The sequence below is a fragment of the Callorhinchus milii genome, unplaced genomic scaffold (assembly GCF_018977255.1).
Source record: "Callorhinchus milii isolate IMCB2004 unplaced genomic scaffold, IMCB_Cmil_1.0 Scaffold13, whole genome shotgun sequence".
Classification (NCBI taxonomy): domain Eukaryota; kingdom Metazoa; phylum Chordata; class Chondrichthyes; order Chimaeriformes; family Callorhinchidae; genus Callorhinchus; species Callorhinchus milii.
Genome location: NW_024704754.1, coordinates 10,757,082 through 10,764,987, shown reverse-complemented (window position 1 = coordinate 10,764,987; position 7,906 = coordinate 10,757,082). Strand labels below are relative to the sequence as shown.

General features: G+C 41.8%; 1 non-coding gene across 1 annotated transcript; it reads left to right on the top strand.

Annotated features, from left to right (window-relative positions):
* Nucleotides 1–5,612: 5,612 nt before the first annotated feature.
* trnap-cgg lies at nt 5,613–5,684 on the top strand. The gene has a single exon. It is a non-coding gene; the product is annotated as a tRNA-Pro (tRNA).
* The last annotated feature ends 2,222 nt before the right edge of the window (nt 5,685–7,906 follow it).

Below are 7,906 nucleotides of genomic sequence, written 5' to 3'. Positions count from 1 at the left end.
GATTTGATAGGTTAGAAAGGGAAAAACTGTTTCCACTGGTGGGTGTGTCGGTAACTCGAGGTCACAGATTCAAAATAGTCTCTAAAAGAAGCAGAGGGGAGGTGAGAAGAAATTTTTTCACGCAGCGAGTTGTTCGAATCTGGAACGCATTGTCTGAAAGGGTGGTCGAGGCCGATTTGATAACAACTTTTAAAAACGCGATGGACGGGTATTTGAGGAGGACGGGTTTGCAGGGTTATGGGGAAAGGGCTGGGGAGTGGGACTGATATTAATTGCTCTATTCAAAGAGCTGGCACAAACTCGATGGGCCGAATGGCCTCTTTTTGTGCTGTATGATTCTATGATTGTGTCCAGCCATGAAGTGAATGAACAATTTTATTTGGAGGATTACTGGCCAAGACACTAGAAGAAACCCCCTTCTCTTTTTAAATAGTGGCATGAAATCTTTAACATTTAACAGGAACAGGCAGATGGATATTTTGTTTAATGTCTCATCAATCACACAAGTAGGGGTACTCTACAGACCACCTAATAGTGGAAGGGAGGAAGAAATATGCAAGCAAATTATGGAAATGAGTAAAAGACATAGAGTAATAATCATGGGGGATTTCAACTACCCCCAAATAAATTGGCTAGAAGAGGTAGGTAAAGGGGTAAAGGGAATGGAGTTCCTTCAATGTGTACAGGACTCATTTCTTACCCAGTATGTAAGAGGCCCAACAAGGGAGGAATCCCTGCTGGATTTAGTAATGGGAAATGAACCAGAGCAGATAAGAGAAGTACGAGTAGGGGAACATCAAGGCAATAGCCATCATAGATTAAGAAGGTGTAGGCTGAAGATTGAGAAGGACATGAATATGGCAAAGACCAGGGTAATAGATTGGAAAAAAGCTGATTTTGAAGGGATGAGAATAGAACTTGGAATATAAACTGGAAATCAATATTGGCGAACAAACAGATAGAGCAGCAGTGGGAAACATTTAAAAATAGAGCCCAGGAGAAATATATTCTGCTAAAAAACAAGATATAGCTAACAATAATGAGACAATGTGGATGACTAAAGATATCAGGGCACAGTTGAGACTGAGAAAAATGGCGTTCACTAAAGTGCATAAACGACAAGGGAGAGCATGACAAAAAAAATACGAAGAGGTTAGGAAAGAAGTCACAAAAAAATAGGAAGGCAAAGAAAAATTATTAAATTATCAAGAAATATAAAAAGAAATAGTAAAATATTCTACAGACCTAAATAACAAAAGAAAAACCAAATAGGACTAGGGGCACTAAGGGATGGACAAGATAAGCTCACAGGCAGTGACAGCGAAATGGCAAAAATATTGAACAATGACTTTGCCTCAGTATTTACCAGGGAGATGGATCAAGTGGACATGACAGTAGAAGAGGTCAAAAATAATATAAATACATTTAAGATACAAAGGGGAGAGATGATGGATAAACTAACCAAACTCAGGGAGGATAAAATCCCTGGTCCGCCTGGATTGCATTTGCGTAATTAAAAGAATCTAGGGAAGAGATAGCAGTGGCAGTATTGCATATATATATATATATATATATAATAATTCTTAGAAAAGGAAGTAGTGCTAGAGGACTGGAGGATAGCTAATATTATACCTATATTTAAAAAGGGTGATGGAACAAGCCCAGTGAACTACCCTTTATGCCTGAAAGGGTGGTGGAAGCCAATTTGATAATAGTTTTTAAGAGAGAAGTAGATAATTATTTGGGGAGGAAAAGTTGCAGGGCTGGGGGAGAGAGTGGGGCAGTGGGATTGAATTGGATAGCTCTTTTCAAAGAGCCAGCACAGACGCGATGGGCCAAATGGCCACCTTCGGTGCTGTATAATTCTATGATTCTAAAGACCTCTCGGCTTAACACCAGTGGTAGGAAAGATAATAGAATCCTTACTGAAAGAGGTAATGGAAAAACATCTAGAAACTGGAAATATAATAAAGAATAGTCAGCACCGATTTCAAAAAGGAAGGTCAGGCTTGACCAACCTCATTGAATTCTTTGAAGAGGTAACAGAAAGAGTAGACAAGGGGAATGCAGTAGATGTAATATATTTGGATTTGCAAAAGGCGTTTGATAAGGTACCACATAATAGACTAATGAATAAGGTCAGAGCATGTGGAGTCGGGGGAAAAATAACAGAATGGATAGCAAGCTGGCTGCAAAACCGAAAACAGTGAGTAGGGGTAAAGGGTAGCTACTTAGACTGGCAGGGGGTGGGCAGTGGTATTCCACAAGGATGGGTATTGAGACCCACTGTTGTTCACAATTTGCATTAATGTTTTGGACTCGTGGATCGAAAGTACAATTTCAAAATTTACGGATGACACCAAATTGGGGGGAGTAGTTAATACTGAGGAGGACTGCAACAAATTACAAGACATTAATAAACTTGCTGAATGGGCATTTCATTGACAAATTAATTTCAATATAAATAAGTGTGAGGTGGTACATTTTGGTAGGAATAAGGAGGTCAGATACTGCCAGGAAAATAAGAATCTAAATTGTGCAGAGGAGTAAAGGGATCTAATTACATTCAATTACTGATTTTCAATAATAATCCCTCAAAAAAAATAATAAATTGGTCATTTCGATCCATGACTGTTTGTGGGACACTGCTGTGCACAATTGGCTGCCGCATTTCACCCACAAATATACAGTCTATTCTGTGAAGTACTTTGAGACGTCTAGAAGACGTGAAAAGTGCTATATCACATGCAAGGATCATTATTATTATTATCTAGGGGTACAGATACACCAATCACTAAAAGTAGCGACGCAGGTTAATAAGGCCACAAAAAAAGCAAACCGAACGTTGGGGTTCATTTCTAGAGGGATAGCTATCATTTCATTTCTAGAGGGATACCTATCAGGAGAAGCTGAACCAGCTTGGACTCTTTTCTCTTGAAAAGAGAAGGGTGAGAGGTGACTTCGTAAAGGTCTTTAAAATGATGAAAGGTTTTGATAGGATATACATGGAGAAGATGTTTCCACTTGTGGGGGAGCCCAAACCCAGGGGCCATCAATATAAAATATGTCAGCAATAAATCAAATAGGGATGTTGGAAGAAATTTCTTTACCCAGAGAGTGGAAGGAATGTAGAACTTGCTACCACAAGGACTAGTTGAAGCGAATAACATAGATGCATTTACAGAGAAGTTAGATAAGTACATGAGGGAGAAAGGAATAGAAGGTTATGCTGATGGGCTTAGTTGAGGACGGGCAGGAGGAGACTCATGTGGAGCATAAACACCGGCATAGACCAGTTGGACCAAATGGCCTGTTTCTGTGCTGTATATTCTCTGTAATTCTATGCAATCCAAAGTGCAGCACATCTGGCAATGAAATGCATCCCCAAGCACTGTATTGCAGTGCCAGCCTAGACTGCGAGTTTAAAGTCCTGATGTAGAGCTTGAACCCACAATCGCCTAACTCAGAGGCTGATAGGTCAAATAATAACTGGCTGGAGTGATGAATATCCCAATGGGGAGTCAGTCTGGCTCAGTACTCTCATCTCTGAGTCAGAAGGGTTGTATCTTAGTGAATGTGAGAGTGTCTCAAACATGTGAGCAGTGTGTGCAGATCCTGGCACTGGCAGCATCAGCGTCCATGGATGCAGCAACAACAACAAGATTCCATTTATTGAGCGCCTTTCATGTCGGGAGGACGTCCCAAGGCGCTGTACAGATGGGTCAGGACCTGAGCATTGGGGGAAAATGGTCAGAGTGAGGGGAGGGAAGGGAGGGAGCGAGAAGGGGGTAGAGAGTCGAGAGGGGAGTTGAAGGCATGGTCAAAGAGAAAGGTCTTGAGACCGGCCTTGAAGGAGGAAAGGGAGGAGGCGGCGAAGGCACTGGGGGATAGAGTTCCAGAGCCTAGGGGCTGAGAGGCTGAAGGCCCGGCCACTGATGGTAGGGCGGTTGGGGCGGGGGATGTGGAGCAGACCGGAGCCAGAGCAATGGAGGGTACAGGCAGGTAGGTACACTCCACCTCACCAAGCCAGTCAGGAACCTAGGAGTCTTGTTCGACCCTCAACTATCCTTTCTCCCCCACATCCATGCCATGACCTGCTCTGCCTTCCCTCACGTCCGCACCATTGCCCGACTCTGCCACAGCCTCACTCCTCAGGCTGCCGAAACCCTCATACATGCCTTCATTACAACCAGACTTGACTATGGCAACTCCCTGCTTGTCGGCCTTCCCAACTCTTCCCCGCACTAGCTGCAGATCATCCAGAACACTGCAGCTTGTGTCATCTCCCGTACCAGGCTCTGCAACCCCATCACCCCCACCTTTCGGCCACGGTCCTACCCTCTCTGCGCTCCACCCTCCTTGATCCCAACCCCACTCCTCGGGTCCTAATACCTGACTGTTCAATGCCTTGGGACGTCCTCCTGATGTGACAGGTGCTTTAGAAATATCATTTTGTATTGTATCTTGTCTCAGTGAGTGTGAGGAGTGTACAAATTCTGTGTCAGTGAGTGTGAGCAGTGTGTGTATCCAGCATTGGAATTTGATGTGCATGTAATTAACCCCAGTGGTAGGTGCATTACATAGGGATTAGCTAATGGACTTGTAATAGAAGCCAATGATTTGTGGTGATCTCCAAGCTGCTGAGGACAATCATGTGACATTGCTGCTTGTCGTGGCCCCATGGATTGTCACTGCAGTGACCAGCCTTTAAATATTTAAAGCAACTTTCAATTCTTGTTCAATGAGGCACCTCATCTGTAACAAACAAAAGAGTCATCGCTCATCACTGTCATCATCCCACCTCACATAAGAACTTACATAAGAGCAAAAGAATTTGCTTTGAAAGAATCAACACTGTCTGCTTCCAGTTACTGTGGAATCTTGTCCCAAGTCTCCAACAGAGAGGATGAACATGACTGAATGCCAAAATAAGGACCAAGGGTCTCACAAACACTAACACTCTGATCAGTAGGAGTCTGTAGTTCAGTTAGAGCACTCGTCTCGCAAGCGAGAGACCTGGGTTCGATTCCCCGGCAGGGCGAAATGTTGGGGAAGTTTCCTTACTCCACATGCCTCTGTTTACCTAGCAGTAAGTAGGAACCCGGTTGTTAGTCGATTGGAAGATTGCTTTTCTGGGGATAATAATCCTTTTAAAAAAAATCATTTGTTCACTCAATTCACGACTGTTTGTGGGACACTGCTACGTGCAATTTACTGTCGCATTTCTCCCACAAATATACAGTCAATTCACTTTACAGTATATTCTGTGAAATGCTTTGAGACGTCTAGAAGATGTGAAAAGTGGTATTTCAAAATTCAAGGATGATTATTATATATTATAGAACTGCTAGACAAAAGAGGACCAAGGTCCATCCAGTTCACCTTCCACCATCCTGGCAATCGCATGTACATGTCATATCCCAAACTATATAAAGTATCCTGAGATTTTGTTTCCTAAAATAAATCTATTTAATTTGCTTTGAAAGAATCAAAACTTTCTGCTTACAGTTATTATGGAATCTTGTGCCAAGTCTCCAACAGAGAGGATGAACATGGCTGATGCCAAAATAAGGGCCAAGGGTCTCACAGGCACTGACACTCTGATAAGTAGGAGTCCTGTAGCTCAGTCGTTAGAGCACTCGCCTCGGAAGCGAGAGACCTGGGTTCGATTCCTGGCAGGGTGAAACCTTGGGCAACTTTCCTTACTCCACACGCCTGATAATAATCCCTCAAGAAAATAAAACACAATAATAAAATTGGTCACTTCAATCCACGACTGTTTGTGGGACATTGCTGTGAGCAATTGGCTGTCGCGTTTCACCCACAACTATTCACTTTACAGTCAATTCACTTTACAGTATACAGCTGTGAGACGCTGTGAAACACAAAGACATGAAAAGTGCCATATCAAATCCAACGATTATAATTATATTATACAGCACCTCTTCACATAGGAAATATCTAGGAGCAATTCACAGTGCTTCTAGACAGCATGTAAAGTAATTGGATTTTCAGTAAGGTTCTACACTGATGGTTATTGAGTAAGTCAAGAAGTCATAGAATGGGAGAGATGATACCTGTTCTTAATAATATTTGTTATAATAATATAATAATCCTTGCATTTAACATAGCGCCTTATCGTGTTGTTGAGACATCTCAAAGCAATTCACAGGATTAACCGTAAGGTGTAGTGACTGTATATTTTGTGGACGAAACACAAATAAATAGCAAGAAATATTAAATCTGACTATCAGCGATTAATATGGGAATCGAACCAGCCCTCTGTGATGGTCTGTAGTTCAGTTCCTGAACTAGGCAGGTCCACAGTATTCCAGGGTAATGCTGATGACAGCCCAGCCTGGCTCATCATCAGGCTCCGGAAGGGCAGACCAGTCACACACATATCGAAACCCATCACTGGGTTATTATTAATTATTACTATTATTATTATCATTATAATAATAATCCTTACATATGATATCGTGCCTTTGACATCTCAAAAACGTTTCAAAGTGTCTCACGTGATATACTGTAAAGTTTAGTAACAAGTTTTTTGTAGGCAAACTTAAGTTACATGCCTTACAAATATAATTACATGCTTTACAAATGTAATTTTGTTGTTGTTTTCGTACCTACAAAAGTGAAATCAGGAGGCAGTTTTTCACCCAAAGGGTAGTGGAAATCAGGAACTCTCTCCCCCAAAAGGCTGAGGATGCTGGATCTATTCACATTTTCAAGATTGAGGTGGATAGATATTTGTTAAGTCAGGTATCAAGGGATATGGGGCAAGGGCGGGTAATTGGAGTTGGGGTACAGGTCAGCCATGATCTAATAGAATGGCGGAACAGGCTCGAGTGGCTGAATGGCCTACTTCTCTTTGACCGAGCCTTCAGCTCCCCTCTCGACTCTCTTCCCCCTCCTCGCTCCCTCCCTTCCCTCCCCTCACCCTGACCATTTCCCCCCTCCTCGCTCCTTCCCTCCCCCTGACCATTTCCCCCCTGCTCGGGTCATGATCCAACTGTGCAGCGCCTTGGGACGTCCTCCTGACGTGAAAGGCGCTTTATAAATGGAATCTTGTTGTTGTTGTTGTTGTTGTTGTGAAATGATCTGTTAGAAGTTTTCAAAATGTCACAGGAGGTTGACAAGGCTGATCTGAGAAAAGTATTCAGTTTTCAGACCCAGGGGACCTTAAATGTAATATTAGGAAGCAAAGAGTAAGAAGGCAAATCTGACAGTAACTGGATAGGGCAATAACCTTGTGGAACAAGTTTAGTTGCCAGAGATGACTTTGAAGTAAACAGTAAAAATGGGTTAAAAATGGGTTTCTCAGAGGAGAAGGGATTGAGAGATATGATGAGATATTGAGAGATAAAATAGTTAAGGACTCTGGCTGATAGATCAAATGTGAGATCAGTAGAAGAAAATGAACTGGAAATAGTCAAATAGTATTTATAATATTACGCACATTAGATAGAATAGATGATCCACATGGTATGATAGGAATACAAAGGCGGTTCCTGTCCTAATTGGATATCTGTGGGTCACAACAGATTAGGTGTCAATAAATAAAGGCTTATTTGGCAGCAAAAATAAATCTAGTTTGTAGTTTATAGGAGTTTAATCCAGGATGTTTTCAGTAATTTTTTTTCCAGGTGCCTTGGGACGCCCTCTTGATGTGAAAGACGCTATACAAATGTAATTTTTTGTTCTTGTCGTAAATGTGCAAGGTATAAAGCATAGAAGGAACAAAATGCATCATCCTATTATATTTTATAAAATTATATTGTATCCTATTTTTTATATAAAAATAATAATAATTTGGTCACTCAAACCCTAACTGTTTGTGGGACACCACTGCGTGCAATTGGTGTCATGTTTCGCCCACAAAATATACGATTCACTTCAT